Below are 12329 nucleotides of genomic sequence, written 5' to 3' on the forward strand. Positions count from 1 at the left end.
ATCGATCCCGCTACCTCTCGCATGCTAAGCGAGCGCTCTACCACTTGAGCTAATCCCCCAAACCTGGCAAACATATCGTCAGTTTCACGTCACACCAGGTCACAATTTTCATATACAATCACACATGCCATTGCAAGCTTTTTTTTTTTTTTTTTTTTTTAAGTGTGGATTCCATTTTTGCATACTGGAAGAACATTTAAGGAGTCTACAACGTGATTGGTGCCCTACAAATACAGTTGGGCAACTTTCTAGCAACCCCTTTCTATGTACATGGAGAATCAAATTGGGGACAGTGAAAAAAACTTGCATAGTTTGAAGAAAAAAGTTGCGATGTAGCACAATCCCAAAAAAGAACCATTGACCTTTTATGGCTTTGTTTGTTTATAGAAACTGCTGAGAGGTCGTGAAGGCCTTCTGGTCCTTTGGCACAAGTTGATCCAGGATTCAGGGTTTTGACCAGTAATTTTTGAGCCAAAACGCGTTTGCTTTTGACAGAAGCTACACCAACCAGCACAATACCAATGTTTACCTTGGCATTGCTTTTGTATTGCGGACTAACCCTACTAAGTTTCAAACAATAACTGATGAGCAGCAAATGGTTTAGATGAAGTGTTGAAAAATCTAAGAACGCTTCTCTTCGTTTTTTTCTCCTTTTTGTGGTTGCTAAACTGTAAGAAAAGAGTAGAGCATGAGCTTGAACACAAAACATTAAAAGAGAATAAACGCAACACCAATGGTGAAAAAGCAAGCCATGCGTTGGCCGGGAATCGAACCCGGGTCAACTGCTTGGAAGGCAGCTATGCTCACCACTATACCACCAACGCTTACGTAAGCGCGCATTTTTTTTTTACATTTTCTGCAATAACAGTAAACGTTCTAGCAAATCCTTTCTAAGTACATGGAGAATCAAACTGGGGGAGAGTGAAAAAAGTTGTGATGTAGCACAATCCCAAGGAGAACCATTGACCTTTTATGGTTTGTTTATAGAAAATTTTGAGACGTCGTAAAGGCCTTCTGGTCCTTTAGCGGCACGAGTTGAACTGGGATTCAGGGTTTTAACCAGTGTTTTTTTGAGCCAATAGGGTTTGCTGTAGACAGGGGCATTTAGATGAAATGTAATGATGAAGAGTATAAAACACAACCGTTTAGCAGAGGATGGTTTCGATCCATCGACCTCTGGGTTATGGGCCCAGCACGCTTCCGCTGCGCCACTCTGCTTATGGTGGAGGATGCTCAGAGTTGAAGTCTAATTACTGCCTGCCTTCTGGTCTATGTCATGTAATTTATCAGCCATTTCTTATCTGTTGGCAACTAAATTATTCTTGGTGCTTTGCAAATGTTTGTTTGTTTTTGTTGAAAATCATGTCTCTGTGGCGCAATCGGTTAGCGCGTTCGGCTGTTAACCGAAAGGTTGGTGGTTCGAGTCCACCCAGGGACGTTGCACCCTTTTGCTTCAGTAGTAAGCTACAGTTGAAGAAGTTTTTGCATTTGTGCTAAGCATCTCCCTCAAGTAAAAGCCATTTTGCTGACGATGTTTTGAATTCACGAGACAAACTGGAGAAAAACCTTCTGGATGAGATAGGATAAACAAAACTTCCTTCGAGCCGGAATTGAACCAGCGACCTAAGGATTGCTAATTTAGAGCTACAGTCCTCCGCTCTACCAGCTGAGCTATCGAAGGATTGTTGAAAGCCCACTAGGTTTGGCCATGGGTGCCACGAGCAGGTGGTAAAAATGATTCATTCAACCCAGCAAAAAAGGAATTCAGCAGTAGTATTGGAGAATGCGGGCATCGATCCCGCTACCTCTCGCATGCTAAGCGAGCGCTCTACCACTTGAGCTAATCCCCCAAACCTGGCAAACATATTGTCAGTTTCACGTCACACCAGGTCACAATTTTCATATACAATCACACATGCCATTGCAAGCTTTTTTTTTTTTTTTTTTTTTTAAGTGTGGATTCCATTTTTGCATACTGGAAGAACATTTAAGGAGTCTACAACGTGATTGGTGCCCTACAAATACAGTTGGGCAACTTTCTAGCAACCCCTTTCTATGTACATGGAGAATCAAATTGGGGACAGTGAAAAAAACTTGCATAGTTTGAAGAAAAAAGTTGCGATGTAGCACAATCCCAAAAAAGAACCATTGACCTTTTATGGCTTTGTTTGTTTATAGAAACTGCTGAGAGGTCGTGAAGGCCTTCTGGTCCTTTGGCACAAGTTGATCCAGGATTCAGGGTTTTGACCAGTAATTTTTGAGCCAAAACGCGTTTGCTTTTGACAGAAGCTACACCAACCAGCACAATACCAATGTTTACCTTGGCATTGCTTTTGTATTGCGGACTAACCCTACTAAGTTTCAAACAATAACTGATGAGCAGCAAATGGTTTAGATGAAGTGTTGAAAAATCTAAGAACGCTTCTCTTCGTTTTTTTCTCCTTTTTGTGGTTGCTAAACTGTAAGAAAAGAGTAGAGCATGAGCTTGAACACAAAACATTAAAAGAGAATAAACGCAACACCAATGGTGAAAAAGCAAGCCATGCGTTGGCCGGGAATCGAACCCGGGTCAACTGCTTGGAAGGCAGCTATGCTCACCACTATACCACCAACGCTTACGTAAGCGCGCATTTTTTTTTTACATTTTCTGCAATAACAGTAAACGTTCTAGCAAATCCTTTCTAAGTACATGGAGAATCAAACTGGGGGAGAGTGAAAAAAGTTGTGATGTAGCACAATCCCAAGGAGAACCATTGACCTTTTATGGTTTGTTTATAGAAAATTTTGAGACGTCGTAAAGGCCTTCTGGTCCTTTAGCGGCACGAGTTGAACTGGGATTCAGGGTTTTAACCAGTGTTTTTTTGAGCCAATAGGGTTTGCTGTAGACAGGGGCATTTAGATGAAATGTAATGATGAAGAGTATAAAACACAACCGTTTAGCAGAGGATGGTTTCGATCCATCGACCTCTGGGTTATGGGCCCAGCACGCTTCCGCTGCGCCACTCTGCTTATGGTGGAGGATGCTCAGAGTTGAAGTCTAATTACTGCCTGCCTTCTGGTCTATGTCATGTAATTTATCAGCCATTTCTTATCTGTTGGCAACTAAATTATTCTTGGTGCTTTGCAAATGTTTGTTTGTTTTTGTTGAAAATCATGTTTCTGTGGCGCAATCGGTTAGCGCGTTCGGCTGTTAACCGAAAGGTTGGTGGTTCGAGTCCACCCAGGGACGTTGCACCCTTTTGCTTCAGTAGTAAGCTACAGTTGAAGAAGTTTTTGCATTTGTGCTAAGCATCTCCCTCAAGTAAAAGCCATTTTGCTGACGATGTTTTGAATTCACGAGACAAACTGGAGAAAAACCTTCTGGATGAGATAGGATAAACAAAACTTCCTTCGAGCCGGAATTGAACCAGCGACCTAAGGATTGCTGATTTAGAGCTACAGTCCTCCGCTCTACCAGCTGAGCTATCGAAGGATTGTTGAAAGCCCACTAGGTTTGGCCATGGGTGCCACGAGCAGGTGGTAAAAATGATTCATTCAACCCAGCGAAAAAGGAATTCAGCAGTAGTATTGGAGAATGCGGGCATCGATCCCGCTACCTCTCGCATGCTAAGCGAGCGCTCTACCACTTGAGCTAATCCCCCAAACCTGGCAAACATATCGTCAGTTTCACGTCACACCAGGTCACAATTTTCATATACAATCACACATGCCATTGCAAGCTTTTTTTTTTTTTTTTTTTTTTTTTAAGTGTGGATTCCATTTTTGCATACTGGAAGAACATTTAAGGAGTCTACAACGTGATTGGTGCCCTACAAATACAGTTGGGCAACTTTCTAGCAACCCCTTTCTATGTACATGGAGAATCAAATTGGGGACAGTGAAAAAAACTTGCATAGTTTGAAGAAAAAAGTTGCGATGTAGCACAATCCCAAAAGAGAACCATTGACCTTTTATGGCTTTGTTTGTTTATAGAAACTGCTGAGAGGTCGTGAAGGCCTTCTGGTCCTTTGGCACAAGTTGATCCAGGATTCAGGGTTTTGACCAGTAATTTTTGAGCCAAAACGCGTTTGCTTTTGACAGAAGCTACACCAACCAGCACAATACCAATGTTTACCTTGGCATTGCTTTTGTATTGCGGACTAACCCTACTAAGTTTCAAACAATAACTGATGAGCAGCAAATGGTTTAGATGAAGTGTTGAAAAAGCTAAGAACGCTTCTCTTAGTTTTTTTCTCCTTTTTGTGGTTGCTAAACTGTAAGAGCATGAGCTTGAACACAAAAGAGAACATTAAAAGAGAATAAACGCAACACCAATGGTGAAAAAGCAAGCCATGCGTTGGCCGGGAATCGAACCCGGGTCAACTGCTTGGAAGGCAGCTATGCTCACCACTATACCACCAACGCTTACGTAAGCGCGCATTTTTTTTTTACATTTTCTGCAATAACAGTAAACGTTCTAGCAAATCCTTTCTAAGTACATGGAGAATCAAACTGGGGGAGAGTGAAAAAAGTTGTGATGTAGCACAATCCCAAGGAGAACCATTGACCTTTTATGGTTTGTTTATAGAAAATTTTGAGACGTCGTAAAGGCCTTCTGGTCCTTTAGCGGCACGAGTTGAACTGGGATTCAGGGTTTTAACCAGTGTTTTTTTGAGCCAAAAGGGTTTGCTGTAGACAGGGGCATTTAGATGAAATGTAATGATGAAGAGTATAAAACACAACCGTTTAGCAGAGGATGGTTTCGATCCATCGACCTCTGGGTTATGGGCCCAGCACGCTTCCGCTGCGCCACTCTGCTTATGGTGGAGGATGCTCAGAGTTGAAGTCTAATTACTGCCTGCCTTCTGGTCTATGTCATGTAATTTATCAGCCATTTCTTATCTGTTGGCAACTAAATTATTCTTGGTGCTTTGCAAATGTTTGTTTGTTTTTGTTGAAAATCATGTCTCTGTGGCGCAATCGGTTAGCGCGTTCGGCTGTTAACCGAAAGGTTGGTGGTTCGAGTCCACCCAGGGACGTTGCACCCTTTTGCTTCAGTAGTAAGCTACAGTTGAAGAAGTTTTTGCATTTGTGCTAAGCATCTCCCTCAAGTAAAAGCCATTTTGCTGACGATGTTTTGAATTCACGAGACAAACTGGAGAAAAACCTTCTGGATGAGATAGGATAAACAAAACTTCCTTCGAGCCGGAATTGAACCAGCGACCTAAGGATTGCTAATTTAGAGCTACAGTCCTCCGCTCTACCAGCTGAGCTATCGAAGGATTGTTGAAAGCCCACTAGGTTTGGCCATGGGTGCCACGAGCAGGTGGTAAAAATGATTCATTCAACCCAGCGAAAAAGGAATTCAGCAGTAGTATTGGAGAATGCGGGCATCGATCCTGCTACCTCTCGCATGCTAAGCGAGCGCTCTACCACTTGAGCTAATCCCCCAAACCTGGCAAACATATTGTCAGTTTCACGTCACACCAGGTCACAATTTTCATATACAATCACACATGCCATTGCAAGCTTTTTTTTTTTTTTTTTTTTTTTAAGTGTGGATTCCATTTTTGCATACTGGAAGAACATTTAAGGAGTCTACAACGTGATTGGTGCCCTACAAATACAGTTGGGCAACTTTCTAGCAACCCCTTTCTATGTACATGGAGAATCAAATTGGGGACAGTGAAAAAAACTTGCATAGTTTGAAGAAAAAAGTTGCGATGTAGCACAATCCCAAAAGAGAACCATTGACCTTTTATGGCTTTGTTTGTTTATAGAAACTGCTGAGAGGTCGTGAAGGCCTTCTGGTCCTTTGGCACAAGTTGATCCAGGATTCAGGGTTTTGACCAGTAATTTTTGAGCCAAAACGCGTTTGCTTTTGACAGAAGCTACACCAACCAGCACAATACCAATGTTTACCTTGGCATTGCTTTTGTATTGCGGACTAACCCTACTAAGTTTCAAACAATAACTGATGAGCAGCAAATGGTTTAGATGAAGTGTTGAAAAAGCTAAGAACGCTTCTCTTCGTTTTTTTCTCCTTTTTGTGGTTGCTAAACTGTAAGAAGAGAGTAGAGCATGAGCTTGAACACAAAAGAGAACATTAAAAGAGAATAAACGCAACACCAATGGTGAAAAAGCAAGCCATGCGTTGGCCGGGAATCGAACCCGGGTCAACTGCTTGGAAGGCAGCTATGCTCACCACTATACCACCAACGCTTACGTAAGCGCGCATTTTTTTTTTACATTTTCTGCAATAACAGTAAACGTTCTAGCAAATCCTTTCTAAGTACATGGAGAATCAAACTGGGGGAGAGTGAAAAAAGTTGTGATGTAGCACAATCCCAAGGAGAACCATTGACCTTTTATGGTTTGTTTATAGAAAATTTTGAGACGTCGTAAAGGCCTTCTGGTCCTTTAGCGGCACGAGTTGAACTGGGATTCAGGGTTTTAACCAGTGTTTTTTTGAGCCAAAAGGGTTTGCTGTAGACAGGGGCATTTAGATGAAATGTAATGATGAAGAGTATAAAACACAACCGTTTAGCAGAGGATGGTTTCGATCCATCGACCTCTGGGTTATGGGCCCAGCACGCTTCCGCTGCGCCACTCTGCTTATGGTGGAGGATGCTCAGAGTTGAAGTCTAATTACTGCCTGCCTTCTGGTCTATGTCATGTAATTTATCAGCCATTTCTTATCTGTTGGCAACTAAATTATTCTTGGTGCTTTGCAAATGTTTGTTTGTTTTTGTTGAAAATCATGTCTCTGTGGCGCAATCGGTTAGCGCGTTCGGCTGTTAACCGAAAGGTTGGTGGTTCGAGTCCACCCAGGGACGTTGCACCCTTTTGCTTCAGTAGTAAGCTACAGTTGAAGAAGTTTTTGCATTTGTGCTAAGCATCTCCCTCAAGTAAAAGCCATTTTGCTGACGATGTTTTGAATTCACGAGACAAACTGGAGAAAAACCTTCTGGATGAGATAGGATAAACAAAACTTCCTTCGAGCCGGAATTGAACCAGCGACCTAAGGATTGCTAATTTAGAGCTACAGTCCTCCGCTCTACCAGCTGAGCTATCGAAAGATTGTTGAAAGCCCACTAGGTTTGGCCATGGGTGCCACGAGCAGGTGGTAAAAATGATTCATTCAACCCAGCGAAAAAGGAATTCAGCAGTAGTATTGGAGAATGCGGGCATCGATCCTGCTACCTCTCGCATGCTAAGCGAGCGCTCTACCACTTGAGCTAATCCCCCAAACCTGGCAAACATATCGTCAGTTTCACGTCACACCAGGTCACAATTTTCATATACAATCACACATGCCATTGCAAGCTTTTTTTTTTTTTTTTTTTTTTTAAGTGTGGATTCCATTTTTGCATACTGGAAGAACATTTAAGGAGTCTACAACGTGATTGGTGCCCTACAAATACAGTTGGGCAACTTTCTAGCAACCCCTTTCTATGTACATGGAGAATCAAATTGGGGACAGTGAAAAAAACTTGCATAGTTTGAAGAAAAAAGTTGCGATGTAGCACAATCCCAAAAGAGAACCATTGACCTTTTATGGCTTTGTTTGTTTATAGAAACTGCTGAGAGGTCGTGAAGGCCTTCTGGTCCTTTGGCACAAGTTGATCCAGGATTCAGGGTTTTGACCAGTAATTTTTGAGCCAAAACGCGTTTGCTTTTGACAGAAGCTACACCAACCAGCACAATACCAATGTTTACCTTGGCATTGCTTTTGTATTGCGGACTAACCCTACTAAGTTTCAAACAATAACTGATGAGCAGCAAATGGTTTAGATGAAGTGTTGAAAAAGCTAAGAACGCTTCTCTTCGTTTTTTTCTCCTTTTTGTGGTTGCTAAACTGTAAGAAGAGAGTAGAGCATGAGCTTGAACACAAAAGAGAACATTAAAAGAGAATAAACGCAACACCAATGGTGAAAAAGCAAGCCATGCGTTGGCCGGGAATCGAACCCGGGTCAACTGCTTGGAAGGCAGCTATGCTCACCACTATACCACCAACGCTTACGTAAGCGCGCATTTTTTTTTTACATTTTCTGCAATAACAGTAAACGTTCTAGCAAATCCTTTCTAAGTACATGGAGAATCAAACTGGGGGAGAGTGAAAAAAGTTGTGATGTAGCACAATCCCAAGGAGAACCATTGACCTTTTATGGTTTGTTTATAGAAAATTTTGAGACGTCGTAAAGGCCTTCTGGTCCTTTAGCGGCACGAGTTGAACTGGGATTCAGGGTTTTAACCAGTGTTTTTTTGAGCCAATAGGGTTTGCTGTAGACAGGGGCATTTAGATGAAATGTAATGATGAAGAGTATAAAACACAACCGTTTAGCAGAGGATGGTTTCGATCCATCGACCTCTGGGTTATGGGCCCAGCACGCTTCCGCTGCGCCACTCTGCTTATGGTGGAGGATGCTCAGAGTTGAAGTCTAATTACTGCCTGCCTTCTGGTCTATGTCATGTAATTTATCAGCCATTTCTTATCTGTTGGCAACTAAATTATTCTTGGTGCTTTGCAAATGTTTGTTTGTTTTTGTTGAAAATCATGTCTCTGTGGCGCAATCGGTTAGCGCGTTCGGCTGTTAACCGAAAGGTTGGTGGTTCGAGTCCACCCAGGGACGTTGCACCCTTTTGCTTCAGTAGTAAGCTACAGTTGAAGAAGTTTTTGCATTTGTGCTAAGCATCTCCCTCAAGTAAAAGCCATTTTGCTGACGATGTTTTGAATTCACGAGACAAACTGGAGAAAAACCTTCTGGATGAGATAGGATAAACAAAACTTCCTTCGAGCCGGAATTGAACCAGCGACCTAAGGATTGCTAATTTAGAGCTACAGTCCTCCGCTCTACCAGCTGAGCTATCGAAGGATTGTTGAAAGCCCACTAGGTTTGGCCATGGGTGCCACGAGCAGGTGGTAAAAATGATTCATTCAACCCAGCGAAAAAGGAATTCAGCAGTAGTATTGGAGAATGCGGGCATCGATCCTGCTACCTCTCGCATGCTAAGCGAGCGCTCTACCACTTGAGCTAATCCCCCAAACCTGGCAAACATATCGTCAGTTTCACGTCACACCAGGTCACAATTTTCATATACAATCACACATGCCATTGCAAGCTTTTTTTTTTTTTTTTTTTTTTAAGTGTGGATTCCATTTTTGCATACTGGAAGAACATTTAAGGAGTCTACAACGTGATTGGTGCCCTACAAATACAGTTGGGCAACTTTCTAGCAACCCCTTTCTATGTACATGGAGAATCAAATTGGGGACAGTGAAAAAAACTTGCATAGTTTGAAGAAAAAAGTTGCGATGTAGCACAATCCCAAAAGAGAACCATTGACCTTTTATGGCTTTGTTTGTTTATAGAAACTGCTGAGAGGTCGTGAAGGCCTTCTGGTCCTTTGGCACAAGTTGATCCAGGATTCAGGGTTTTGACCAGTAATTTTTGAGCCAAAACGCGTTTGCTTTTGACAGAAGCTACACCAACCAGCACAATACCAATGTTTACCTTGGCATTGCTTTTGTATTGCGGACTAACCCTACTAAGTTTCAAACAATAACTGATGAGCAGCAAATGGTTTAGATGAAGTGTTGAAAAAGCTAAGAACGCTTCTCTTCGTTTTTTTCTCCTTTTTGTGGTTGCTAAACTGTAAGAAGAGAGTAGAGCATGAGCTTGAACACAAAAGAGAACATTAAAAGAGAATAAACGCAACACCAATGGTGAAAAAGCAAGCCATGCGTTGGCCGGGAATCGAACCCGGGTCAACTGCTTGGAAGGCAGCTATGCTCACCACTATACCACCAACGCTTACGTAAGCGCGCATTTTTTTTTTACATTTTCTGCAATAACAGTAAACGTTCTAGCAAATCCTTTCTAAGTACATGGAGAATCAAACTGGGGGAGAGTGAAAAAAGTTGTGATGTAGCACAATCCCAAGGAGAACCATTGACCTTTTATGGTTTGTTTATAGAAAATTTTGAGACGTCGTAAAGGCCTTCTGGTCCTTTAGCGGCACGAGTTGAACTGGGATTCAGGGTTTTAACCAGTGTTTTTTTGAGCCAATAGGGTTTGCTGTAGACAGGGGCATTTAGATGAAATGTAATGATGAAGAGTATAAAACACAACCGTTTAGCAGAGGATGGTTTCGATCCATCGACCTCTGGGTTATGGGCCCAGCACGCTTCCGCTGCGCCACTCTGCTTATGGTGGAGGATGCTCAGAGTTGAAGTCTAATTACTGCCTGCCTTCTGGTCTATGTCATGTAATTTATCAGCCATTTCTTATCTGTTGGCAACTAAATGATTCTTGGTGCTTTGCAAATGTTTGTTTGTTTTTGTTGAAAATCATGTCTCTGTGGCGCAATCGGTTAGCGCGTTCGGCTGTTAACCGAAAGGTTGGTGGTTCGAGTCCACCCAGGGACGTTGCACCCTTTTGCTTCAGTAGTAAGCTACAGTTGAAGAAGTTTTTGCATTTGTGCTAAGCATCTCCCTCAAGTAAAAGCCATTTTGCTGACGATGTTTTGAATTCACGAGACAAACTGGAGAAAAACCTTCTGGATGAGATAGGATAAACAAAACTTCCTTCGAGCCGGAATTGAACCAGCGACCTAAGGATTGCTAATTTAGAGCTACAGTCCTCCGCTCTACCAGCTGAGCTATCGAAGGATTGTTGAAAGCCCACTAGGTTTGGCCATGGGTGCCACGAGCAGGTGGTAAAAATGATTCATTCAACCCAGCGAAAAAGGAATTCAGCAGTAGTATTGGAGAATGCGGGCATCGATCCTGCTACCTCTCGCATGCTAAGCGAGCGCTCTACCACTTGAGCTAATCCCCCAAACCTGGCAAACATATCGTCAGTTTCACGTCACACCAGGTCACAATTTTCATATACAATCACACATGCCATTGCAAGCTTTTTTTTTTTTTTTTTTTTTTAAGTGTGGATTCCATTTTTGCATACTGGAAGAACATTTAAGGAGTCTACAACGTGATTGGTGCCCTACAAATACAGTTGGGCAACTTTCTAGCAACCCCTTTCTATGTACATGGAGAATCAAATTGGGGACAGTGAAAAAAACTTGCATAGTTTGAAGAAAAAAGTTGCGATGTAGCACAATCCCAAAAGAGAACCATTGACCTTTTATGGCTTTGTTTGTTTATAGAAACTGCTGAGAGGTCGTGAAGGCCTTCTGGTCCTTTGGCACAAGTTGATCCAGGATTCAGGGTTTTGACCAGTAATTTTTGAGCCAAAACGCGTTTGCTTTTGACAGAAGCTACACCAACCAGCACAATACCAATGTTTACCTTGGCATTGCTTTTGTATTGCGGACTAACCCTACTAAGTTTCAAACAATAACTGATGAGCAGCAAATGGTTTAGATGAAGTGTTGAAAAAGCTAAGAACGCTTCTCTTCGTTTTTTTCTCCTTTTTGTGGTTGCTAAACTGTAAGAAGAGAGTAGAGCATGAGCTTGAACACAAAAGAGAACATTAAAAGAGAATAAACGCAACACCAATGGTGAAAAAGCAAGCCATGCGTTGGCCGGGAATCGAACCCGGGTCAACTGCTTGGAAGGCAGCTATGCTCACCACTATACCACCAACGCTTACGTAAGCGCGCATTTTTTTTTTACATTTTCTGCAATAACAGTAAACGTTCTAGCAAATCCTTTCTAAGTACATGGAGAATCAAACTGGGGGAGAGTGAAAAAAGTTGTGATGTAGCACAATCCCAAGGAGAACCATTGACCTTTTATGGTTTGTTTATAGAAAATTTTGAGACGTCGTAAAGGCCTTCTGGTCCTTTAGCGGCATGAGTTGAACTGGGATTCAGGGTTTTAACCAGTGTTTTTTTGAGCCAATAGGGTTTGCTGTAGACAGGGGCATTTAGATGAAATGTAATGATGAAGAGTATAAAACACAACCGTTTAGCAGAGGATGGTTTCGATCCATCGACCTCTGGGTTATGGGCCCAGCACGCTTCCGCTGCGCCACTCTGCTTATGGTGGAGGATGCTCAGAGTTGAAGTCTAATTACTGCCTGCCTTCTGGTCTATGTCATGTAATTTATCAGCCATTTCTTATCTGTTGGCAACTAAATGATTCTTGGTGCTTTGCAAATGTTTGTTTGTTTTTGTTGAAAATCATGTCTCTGTGGCGCAATCGGTTAGCGCGTTCGGCTGTTAACCGAAAGGTTGGTGGTTCGAGTCCACCCAGGGACGTTGCACCCTTTTGCTTCAGTAGTAAGCTACAGTTGAAGAAGTTTTTGCATTTGTGCTAAGCATCTCCCTCAAGTAAAAGCCATTTTGCTGACGATGTTTTGAATTCACGAGACAAACTGGAGAAA

At 42.3% G+C, this 12329-nt stretch overlaps 6 non-coding genes across 6 annotated transcripts; all 6 read left to right on the top strand.

The window, feature by feature from the left end:
• Positions 1-1364: 1364 nt before the first annotated feature.
• On the top strand, positions 1365-1438 carry TRNAN-GUU (transfer RNA asparagine (anticodon GUU)). The gene has a single exon. It is a non-coding gene; the product is annotated as a tRNA-Asn (tRNA).
• A 3506-nt stretch (positions 1439-4944) lies between these two features.
• On the top strand, positions 4945-5018 carry TRNAN-GUU (transfer RNA asparagine (anticodon GUU)). The gene has a single exon. It is a non-coding gene; the product is annotated as a tRNA-Asn (tRNA).
• A 1723-nt stretch (positions 5019-6741) lies between these two features.
• Positions 6742-6815, top strand: TRNAN-GUU (transfer RNA asparagine (anticodon GUU)). Its single transcript has one exon. It is a non-coding gene; the product is annotated as a tRNA-Asn (tRNA).
• Positions 6816-8538: 1723 nt separating this feature from the next.
• Positions 8539-8612, top strand: TRNAN-GUU (transfer RNA asparagine (anticodon GUU)). The gene has a single exon. It is a non-coding gene; the product is annotated as a tRNA-Asn (tRNA).
• Positions 8613-10334: 1722 nt separating this feature from the next.
• TRNAN-GUU (transfer RNA asparagine (anticodon GUU)) lies at positions 10335-10408 on the top strand. The gene has a single exon. It is a non-coding gene; the product is annotated as a tRNA-Asn (tRNA).
• A 1722-nt stretch (positions 10409-12130) lies between these two features.
• On the top strand, positions 12131-12204 carry TRNAN-GUU (transfer RNA asparagine (anticodon GUU)). Its single transcript has one exon. It is a non-coding gene; the product is annotated as a tRNA-Asn (tRNA).
• Positions 12205-12329: the final 125 nt, after the last annotated feature.

The sequence above is a fragment of the Ranitomeya imitator genome, unplaced genomic scaffold, assembly GCF_032444005.1.
Source record: "Ranitomeya imitator isolate aRanImi1 unplaced genomic scaffold, aRanImi1.pri SCAFFOLD_460, whole genome shotgun sequence".
NCBI classification, from domain to species: Eukaryota; Metazoa; Chordata; class Amphibia; order Anura; family Dendrobatidae; genus Ranitomeya; species Ranitomeya imitator.